General features: G+C 45.1%; 1 protein-coding gene and 1 long non-coding RNA gene across 6 annotated transcripts in view; one reads left to right on the top strand and one right to left on the bottom strand.

Annotated features, from left to right (window-relative positions):
• Positions 1-731: 731 nt before the first annotated feature.
• LOC125965120 (uncharacterized) lies at positions 732-4,036 on the bottom strand. The gene is made up of 3 exons (XR_007478652.1): positions 3,658-4,036; positions 1,507-1,538; positions 732-1,130 (listed from the first exon to the last, which is right to left on the bottom strand). It is a non-coding gene; the product is annotated as an uncharacterized LOC125965120 (long non-coding RNA).
• HIPK3 (homeodomain interacting protein kinase 3) overlaps positions 2,974-8,389 on the top strand; it is a 96,183-nt gene continuing 90,767 nt past the window's right edge. For 2 of the 5 annotated variants that reach the window (XM_033410163.2, XM_033410174.2), the window contains exon 1: positions 2,974-3,627. The gene's annotated coding sequence lies outside the window, so the exon portion shown is untranslated. Of the gene's footprint in view, positions 3,628-4,058; positions 4,462-8,389 lie in introns of those variants that run through there. The other 3 variants (XM_033410184.2, XM_004263982.4, XM_033410168.2) reach the window with 3 other exon arrangements.

The raw sequence follows: 8,389 nt of genomic DNA, 5'->3' as shown, positions 1-8,389 counted from the left end.
CTGCCCTCAAGTGTTCTCTCTTTCTTTGGGCTAATTCCTATATCCTTTAGATCTCAACTTTAATTCAACCTGTGTACTTGCACAGAGTCCTGTGCTTAGAAAGTCCCCATGATTGGTTTCACTCCTCTGTCACCAACTTGAAATCCTTAATAATTTTGAACAAGGGGACCCACTTTTTCACTTTGTACTGGGCCCTGTACCTGTATGTATGTAACTGGTCCTGTTGATCATTTACTATGCACCACTGCCTCAGTGCTGAGGATACAATGGAGTACAAAAAAGATGTGCTCTCTACTTTTCATATTAGTGGAAGAGGTAGACATTAATCAAACAACCAGAAGATAAACATAAAATGGCAACTGAGAAAAATGCTACAGAGGAAAGATATATGGAAATTTGGCTTAGTCAGAGAAGTCAGGAGATTCTTCCCTGAGGAAGTGAGCATTGAGTGAGTCCTGCAGGATGAGAAATGAACCAGTCTTTCCATGGCTCCCCCCGCCCGCGTCTCCCCCCGCATCCCCATTTTATTAGATTCTCCTGTTCTGTCCCCTCTTTCCACCCTGTACTTTTCTTTTATAATGCCTGTTATTATTACTAATTATTTGTATGATAGCCAACTTTCTAGAGAGAATATAAGCTCACAGCGTGTCTCACTTTTCACCACTGTATTCTCAGATCATAGCACAGCACATAGTATTTAAGCAATATTTTTGAATGAAAAGATTATGAAATTTTTTGGCTATCATCTTTTTATTCATAAACTTTTTTTCATGTACAATTTAGTAATCTGCATTTTATTTTATTATTTTTTTAAACTATCATCACAACATTGTTGTTGTTTTTTAAAAAATTTTATTTTGGCTGCTTTGGGTCTTCGTTGCTGTACATGAGCTTTCTCTAGTTGCGGTGTCGTCGTGGAACACAGGCTCTAGGTGCGTGGGCTTCCGTAGTTGTGGCACACGGGCTTAGTAGTTGTGGCTCGCAGGCTCTAGAGCACAGGCTCCGTAGTTGTGGTGCACAGGCTTAATTGCTCCTCGGCATGTGGGATCTTCCTGGACCGGGGCTCGAACCTGTGTCTGCTGCATTGACAGGCGGATTCCTAACCACTGCGCCACCAGGGAAGCAGTAATCTGCATTTAAAAAAAAACTTAACACTGAGAAATTTTCAATTTTTTAAAACAAATTTCATAAACTGGCTAAATCAGGGGCTTTGAAGAGTTATCTGGAGGTTGGTATTCTGAATGGATTGGAGAGGGAGAGATTGGAGGTAAAGAGATTAAGTTAGGAGACAATAGGTATAAAATGGAGGAAGACCTGAACTAATAGTGTTCATTTACTTATTCAGCTATATTTACTAAGGACTTATTATAAATCAGCTAGTGTATTAGGCATTCACAATACAATCTTTAAAAAAAAAGATGACAGGATCCCTTCCTGGAACTTACTGTGTCCTGGAACTTACTGTGTATCAATGACAAGGCTAGAAAGGAAAAAAAAAATCCTTACCCTTTTCAGCTTCCTTCATAGATGTAGCAATGCTGTAATAAGGAGAATGGAAGCCTTCCATTAGGGGTGACCCAGAGAAATGTTTTGCAAAAATTCTGAAAGTTTGAAGTTCTAGTGGAATATCTTCCTTGTTTCACTGATAGATTTTTCTATTATTGTAACTTTCTCCTTTGAGTCATGTTTTTATCCTTTTTTGGTTCTTTTAACTATTACTTTTTTAAAAAAATCAAAAGTAACTAAATACTAAGTAAAAAGGAATGGCTAATATGCTGCTATCTGAGAGACAGTCAGTGTTTTGTTTTTCTATTTTGGAAACCTTTGCAACTGGTTATCCTCCCTAACTTGAAGAAAACTGTTATTCGAAAATGTTATTTCCTACTGCCTCAGGGCATACTATCCTTTTCTCTTTTAAAGGTATTCTTCAGAATACTCTTCTCCCAGTTTGAAAAGCAGCAGGGAATCAAAGTGTGGAATTAAATATGCAGCAATTTGCCACTCGCTTTAGGCCCTGCCTCAGTTACCGCAATAGAAAATGTCTGGGGATAAATACTTGTGGGGTAGATTCAATCCTCCTAGTGAAGATTATGAAGGGAACAAAGAGAGGGCACTTCCACTCCTCAGAGAAAGGTGTTCCCAAAAGGTTAAACACTAATTCAGGACAAAAAGAAACTAATATTTAAAAGGATTAACTCTGAATGATACTTAGGTCAGTTGTTTGATAGGGAAGAGAAGGAGGGAGGGAGTGCAGACCAGGGCTTGGCTGTATAACCTTGGGTAGGTAACCTAAACTTCTTTGAACCCCTGCCCTACTTAAAGAGTTTGGACCAAGGATCTCTAAGGTTCTTTCATCTCTAAAATTCTATGGTTCTGTGATTCCGTTGAGATGGGCCATTCTGTTGATTTCCTAGTCTCCATGAGGGAGGTAACTAGTCTCTGGGAGTGGAACTGAGTACCTTGATGGAGAATTATCAACGCAGAGGTGGGTGAACTTCATATTTACGGGGGTTTGGACCATAGAGATGCTCTTGGAAAATTTCCACGCGGGCCTTTTCCTCGTTCTTTAACCTGATTTTACAATTCCCTTGACACTTTGGGATGGGGGAGCGGGAAGGACCTATTTTAGACTGGGATTGTTCACTTTCAGCATTTCCCCTTATTATTAGACCTTAAAAAAAGAAAAATAGAAGAAAAAAAAAGCCAAGAAACAGATCCCAAAGGGGTGGCAGGGGAAACTATGATTACGGGATCTCGAAAGGCCTGTAAAATCCGCTTCCCCATTTTCAGCCTTTCTTTGGTGTTAGGATCTTTTTACAATATATATTTTTGGCGGAGTGGGCCGAAGACTGAGGTTCGGAACAGTAAAGGGGGCGCTGGCGTGAGGGAGCTCCGGGTCAGACTCCCGCCGGCCGCAAGGCGGGCTCGAAGCTATCAACACAAGGGCGCGGCCGCGGGCGGGCGGGCCCCGGGGAGGGGCTTCACTGAGGCGCCGCGGGCCGAGCCGAGCGGGGCCGCCCGGGCTCGGCGCGCAGAGCGGCCGGGCGAGCGGTGGCGCTGCGGAGGCGGCGACCGAGGCCGGCGGGCGCGGAGGAGGGGCCCGAGAGTGGGGCGGCCGGCGGCAGCCGCCTCCGTGACGACTGCCGGCAGCGCGGCGACCTGAGGAGACCGAGCCGCGGGCCCCGCCGCCGCCGTCGCCGGTCCCTGTTGTCTTCCTTCTCCTCTCTCGGCGGGGGCGTCAGGAATGGGCCCCAACCGCCGCGGGCCCCGCACCGCGCGCCGCCCGTAGGCCCCAGCAGTGGGAGGCCGGCCGCCCGACCTCTCACCACCCCTTCGCCCTAGCCAAGCCGTCCCCACCCCAAATCCCCGGGAAGGAAGATGAGGGACACACGTCCGGCGCTCAGCAGCCAGAGCAGCAGCAGCAGCGGTCGGGGGAGGGTGTTTCGCCGTTTCCTCTCAGCCGCCAGGACAAGATGGCAGCGGCCGCGGAGAGGGGCTGAGCCCGGGCTGGGTGGTGCCGCCTGCTGAAGCGCCTGGCTCCCTGTTCCCGACACGGCCCCGCACCCACCCCGGACATGCTCAGGGCTGCGGCCGCCCGAAGAGGGGAGAGCGCAGGCCTCTAGGAAGGTAAGTGAATAGGGCGAGGGGCGTACCCACCCCGGGGCGGGGGACCGGCCCCACCGGCCGCGCCTGCGTTCGGGGGGACCAGCGGGCCCCTCCCCTGGACCCTCGCGGGCCCGACTTCCCCCGGAGCGGTCCGCACCCGTTGCGCGTCCTGCACCCCCATCCGCATCCCCTGCGCTCATGCCCCGCGTTTCCGTCCCGGACCCGACGGGGTGGCGGGGCCAGGCGTCTCCCTTGAGGCCGGGGCGCCCCGGGCCCGAGGCCCCCGGACGCGGGGGCCGCGCGTGGTTCCTGCGCGCTGTGGCGCAGCCTCGGGGAAGCCGCGCTTGGGCTGGGCCAGGCCGGGCGGCCCCCGCCGCCTCCTGCCAGGGTTGCGCAACGGCTCTTCCCAGCAACCGAAGTTTTGTTTAGTCCCACATGGGGCCTCTTCCCTCACCGCAGCCTGGCCCGTCACTACGGAGACCTCTTGTCTTTCATTAAAGGGGAACAAACACAAACACAAGCACGCACGCAATTTGAGCGCCGCGGCCGATGGCTGCGTCCCTGGCTTTGTGGCCCAGTCCCCAGCGTCGCCGAGCGGCGGGTTTGGAGGGTGTCAACTCTGGGGACGTGAGTGCGTGTGATTGTTGGGGAGGAGAAATGTGATCCGCCGCTCCGCGTCCCCCGCCGCGGCCGGAGGAAGGCGTGGCGGCCGCGCGGCGGGTCTGCTGCCGGCGTCTCTCGTTAGGGTGGCGGCCGCCCTCTCCCCTTCGCGGCGCTGGGAGAACTCGCGGAAAGACTTCGGATGAGCGAGAATGTCTGTTTTCCTGTCGGGAGGGAGACGGCTGTTTTAAAATGGTATGTGGCTCTTGGCCGAAGCCTGTTGTTTCCCAATCTTATCTCTGCTTGAGGAATTGCGCTTGAAGGGTGTGTGCGTAAATTACCTTGGACCTGTTACAGAGCAGTCATAACACGTTCAGTCCTTGAACCGTGTTTTCACAACCTCTTGCTGCCCTGTTAGAATTTATTTTTTCACCTGCCGTTCGCTGCTTCTCATTAAAGGAGCTTCTTTTAGCAACAGTGAAGTTTTTCAGATTATCGTCCCGTTTACAGGGAAAGCTCATGGTTGGTTCTGTTGTCAGCTTTGATGTCTCTCTGGTCTAGGGCCAGAAAAGTTAGCTGGTAAACCAGCCTGTGCCTGTGTTATGCATACCTTCTAGTAGTTTGGAGATGGGGGTGAATTTTTTTTTTTTTTTTCTATTTTAGGTATTTGCTTGTTAGGTGTAGCTTCTGAAGTGGAAGGAGTTATATTTAAACCATTTCAGTTTATTTCTAAGATTTAATTGCTGGGCGCTTTAAAATTTTGAGAGGTTCTCTTGATCAAATTTTTGATGCAAACTTTTAAACAGGATCGTGTTTTGTTTGTAACCCAACCAAAGACATTTTAATCCTGCATTCTCGTTTGATTTTTCAGAAGCTAGGCATGCCTCACCATATGTTTGATAAGTCTAGATTCTGCTTATGCTTGCAAGTGCGGTGCTAATTTTATACAGTGAGCCATGATAAGATTTTGATAGGTCATGATTAAACTTAGTATTTAAGTAAACAAAATAAGACTGACCTTTTTACGAAAGATAGTTTTTATAGTTTTGTTAGTTACCTTATGTCTTTATATGCCACTTAAGAGTAATAGAAATGTAACCAACCAAATAAAGTTCCTTACTTTTAAATCAACAAGGTATTTCTTGATATATTTATGGGTGCATTCCTAAAGTACAGGGAACTATTATTTATGAAATATAATGCTCAACCTGATTGAGGTTTATTTTTCTTTTATTTTTGAAACTTGTTTTTAATTTGTGTTAAGGTAAAGGTGGGCTGATATATTTGATACTTTGGACATTTCACTGTGCAGTTTTTTTCTTGCATTTATGGGAAAATTGAATAATTTGTCCCTTAATTTTTTATACTTTAGGGACTGTTTTTAAAATTTTTTTGTGGAGAGCCTTAGATTAATACTATGTTTTAGAAAGATAAAATGAGCTTGAAATCTAGAACAGAACCAGCCATTAAATATTTCAGATTTATATTTGGACATTGCTGACTACAGTAGCTAAACATGCATATTAGGCAAGCAGATCATAACATAGTGAGCCAGCCTTAGTCTATTGTCATAATATCTTTTCCATTGAATTTGTCATTATATTGCTTATAAACCAGTCATTGGCTTCTGGGCATGGAGTTTTAGAGTCACATAAAAGTGGATGGTTTTTATGAGGTAATTCTTCTTGTAAACATGCTTGAAAAGAAGTTTCAGATCATACTATTTTATTTTTTTGGATCTTCTGTCATGGGGTATCATAAAATGGTGCAAATTACAGAGGTAGATTGCTGTAGCTAGTATGGCAGGGCACATAAGTATTTGTTGAATGCAGGTTATTGAAAGCCCCGCCCTCCCCTTTTTTTCTTGCAACTTAAAATAGCAACAGCTGTCAAGTGAACTTTTTGATTGAGCTTCGTTTTAAATATTTGATACATCAGCATTGAGGGCATCTATATGTAAGGGTGGAAGAGGAAAGTGTAAATTTCAGAGTGCTAAAATGCTGTTTCCCAAGCCTGTTTCACATCCATTGAATGGAATACTTGTTTGCATGTTATTTTCCATTTGAATATTAGAATGACTTATTCTGGTAACTTTTGAAGTTAACTTTCTTAATATGCTTTTCTGATTGTAGCAGTTCACCACTGAGGGTGATGATATGGTACATTAGAATTGCATTATTGGTGGTTAATTCAGAGGTTTTAAAAATAGTTTCCATTGTAACTTTACATATGTTTGAATTTGGAGATGAAAATGTCATGGCAGTATTTAGATTTAAAGGTATTCCAAGGAACTGTGAAATTTTCCACATTTAAAAATATTCCTCCAGAATTATTCTTGCCTCTAAACTATTAAAGGACATAAAGTAACTTGCTACATGATTATATTGTTGCTGCCAAAAGAAATCTTCATGTATAATTTCTGGTTTTGCAGCTGTCCTAATTTCCTAATATCTGAAGTTGAAACTCCCAGTGTGGTATGTTTAAATTGGAAGTTACTTTTGATGACCAATTCCTAGAACTTTGTTAAAATCAAGGAACCTGTCAGTGTATTTTATTACTTTTGAAAGGGTGTTCCCTCCCACCCCCCACCCCCACTTGCTGAAAGGGAAACCCTTTCTGTATGATACATATGTAAGTCTAAATAAATTATTTGAAATGTCCTTACTGGTTTGAAATGTCCTTACTGTCCTTACTGGTTCTGGATTCAACTGCTTAAAATACATTTTGTCTAGCACCTTTAAGCATTTAACATAAGTTGAATATAGGGATATAGATTTGGAGTAGAAGTTTTGAATCAGTGGAGGATTTTAGGATAGCCAAAGCACTTATGTGACCGACTTGAGGAAACACAGTGCACTTCTTTTGGTTGGATTGGTATAATTAAGAGTGATTTGGGGGCTTCCCTGGTGGTGCAGTGGTTAAGAATCCGCCTGCCAATGCAGGAGACACGGGTTCGAGCCCTAGTCCGGGAAGATCCCACATGCTGCGGAGCAACTAAGCCCATAAGCCACAACTACTGAGCCTGCGCTCTAGAGCCCACGAGCCACAACTACTGAGCCCACGCGCGGCATCTACTGAAGCCTGCGTGCTCTAGAGCCCGTGCTCCGCAACAAGGGAAGCCACCACAATGAGAAGCCCACACACCGCAACGAAGACCTAACACAGCCAATCAATCAATCAATCAATAAAATTGTTTTAAAAAAAGAGTGGTTTGGGGAAGAACAACTTAATGTTAGTGTGCTGCTTCTGTAGCTTTGTCACAGCTGTTGTTTTGGACTTAATCAGTTAGGACCAAGCTAGAACAGATATTTAGAGGATGTTTGTTATACATTTTACCTAAATGTTTGTTGAATTAGACCTTGACTGATTTAGCAGATCATGCTGTTCTCCTCAGTTGATACTTGGGCCATGTGTCACTACACAAAGGCAACGTATTGCCTAGATTCTGAAGCATACCACTGTATGCTAGGGTGTTAGAGCCTCTGCTCTTACTACTTGTGTGGAAATTAAAAGAACTGGATGAGTATTAGAAATACTATATATTTAGGGTGGCATTTGTAGTTTGGGGACAGCTAAGTCATTAAACTGATTTACTTTGTGTTTTATATTTAGTAGTTAATGCCAAGTCAATACTTTAGAAAGCTGTCTTATTCTAACAGATAAGTCTTTGAAATGAAACAAACCAAGAATAATATTTTTTACCTTAAATGTATTTTTTTTTGACCCAAATAATTTCTCTAATTTTCTGAGAATTTTTCACTGCTAAGGGAGACTGAATGGGAGGGAAGGTAGGGGGACAGATGAGGTAGAAGAAGCTGGGCTGTAGTGGGGGTGACTTAATTGGATTTGGGAGACTTAGAAATCTATTTTGATTTAAATGTTCAAGTTGCTAGAAACCAGGGTTCTCTTAGTTATAAGGTCAGTGAAATATTGTGGTAGCTATTAGCGGGGGCTAATCTTCGTTGCACTGTGTGGGCTTCTCATTGCGGTGGCTTCTCTTGTGTGGAGCATGGGCTCTGGGCGCAAGGGCTTCAGTAGTTGTGGCACGTGGGCTCAGTAGTTGTGGCTTGTGGGTTCTAGAGCGCAGGCTCCGTAGTTGTGGCACACGGGCTTAGTTGCTCTGCAGCATGTGGGATCTTCCCAGACCAGGGCTCGAACCCGTGTCCCCTGCATTGGCAGGCAG

The sequence above is a fragment of the Orcinus orca genome, chromosome 8, assembly GCF_937001465.1.
Source record: "Orcinus orca chromosome 8, mOrcOrc1.1, whole genome shotgun sequence".
NCBI classification, from domain to species: domain Eukaryota; kingdom Metazoa; phylum Chordata; class Mammalia; order Artiodactyla; family Delphinidae; genus Orcinus; species Orcinus orca.
This window is presented reverse-complemented; position numbering and strand designations above follow the sequence as displayed.